A 1,679-nucleotide genomic window follows, 5' to 3' on the forward strand; every position below is an offset into this window, starting at 1 on the left:
CGTGTCTCCGCGTGTCTCCACGTGTCTCTCTGTCTCAGCGTCTCGTTCAGTCTCTGTGTGTCCCTCCCGCCGTGTCTCTGTGTGAAATCCGCGTGTCTGCGCGTGTCTCTCTGTCTCAGCGTCTCGTTGAGTCTCTGTGTGTCCCTCCCGCCGTGTCTCTGTGTGAACTCTGCGTGTCTCCACGTGTCTCTCTGTCTCAGCGTCTCGTTCAGTCTCTGTGTGTCCCTCCCGCCGTGTCTCTGTGTGAACTCCGCGTGTCTGCGCGTGTCTCTCTGTCTCAGCGTCTCGTTGAGTCTCTGTGTGTCCCTCCCGCCGTGTCTCTGTGTGAACTCCCCGTGTCTGCGCGTGTCTCTCTGTCTCAGCGTCTCGTTGAGTCTCTGTGTGTCCCTCCCGCCGTGTCTCTGTGTGAACTCTGCGTGTCTCCACGTGTCTCTCTGTCTCAGCGTCTCGTTCAGTCTCTGTGTGTCCCTCCCGCCGTGTCTCTGTGTGAACTCCGCGTGTCTGCGCGTGTCTCTCTGTCTCAGCGTCTCGTTGAGTCTCTGTGTGTCCCTCCCGCCGTGTCTCTGTGTGAACTCCCCGTGTCTGCGCGTGTCTCTCTGTCTCAGCGTCTCGTTGAGTCTCTGTGTGTCCCTCCCGCCGTGTCTCTGTGTGAACTCCCCGTGTCTGCGCGTGTCCCAGTGTGTGTCACTGTGTCTCGGCGTGTCTACCCGTGTTCATTTCAGCGTGGCTGAGTGTGTGTGTCTCTCTCTCTCTTTCTGCCTCTGTGAGTCTCAATATGTCTTAGTGTCTCCGCGTGTCTGTCTGCTTGGGTCTCTTACGTATCACTCTATGTGTGCCATTGTTTTACGTCTCCTTCTCTGTCGATATCTCGATATGTCTAAGTCTGCCCGTCTGCCTGTGTCTCTGTACGTGTTATTATCCAGAACTTTTTTGCGACTCCTTGTCTTCGTGTCTGTCCCTACGTGTGTCTGTCCCTACGTGTCTAAATGTATATAAGCGGGGATGTCTCGGTGGTGTCTCCCGTGCGTCTGTGTCTCGGCTTGAACCTGTCTCAGTATGTCTCTCTTTTGTGAGCGTGTCCACGTGTCTCTCGGTGTGTCTGTGCTCCGTGCGCCCCGTTTGAATCTCCACGTGTCTGTGTCGTTGAGTCTCCAGGGGTCTCAAGTTTCCGCGTGTCTCCACCTGTGAGTCTATGCGTGTATCCACGTGTCCCTCTCGTCGTGTCTCCACGTGTCCCTCTCGTCGTGTCTCCAAGTGCCTGTCTCGTCAAGTCTCCGCGTCTCCACGTGTCCCTCTGGTCGTGTCTCCACGTGTCCCTCTCGTCGTGTCTCCGCGTGTCTCCACGTGTTCCTCTCGTCGAGTCTCCACGTGTCCCTCTCGTTGAGTCTCTGCGTGTCTGTCTCGTTGAGTCTGCGCGTGTTTCCACGTGTCCCTCTCGTCGTGTCTCTAAGTGTCTGTCTCGTTGAGTCTGCGCGTGTCTCCACGTGCCCCTCTCGTCGTGTCTCCAAGTGCCTGTCTCGTCAGGTCTCCGCGTGTCGCCGTGTGACTCGTTGTGTCTCCGTGTGTCTCCCTCTGTCTCGTGGGAGCGAGCGCGTGACCCCCTGTGGAGGGGGCGGGGGTGGTGGTGGTGAGGGGGGGGTACTTTGATGGCAGCTCACATAACATAATTATGAATAAAC

Source organism: Lampetra fluviatilis, chromosome 38 (genome assembly GCF_964198595.1).
Source record: "Lampetra fluviatilis chromosome 38, kcLamFluv1.1, whole genome shotgun sequence".
NCBI lineage: Eukaryota > Metazoa > Chordata > Hyperoartia > Petromyzontiformes > Petromyzontidae > Lampetra > Lampetra fluviatilis.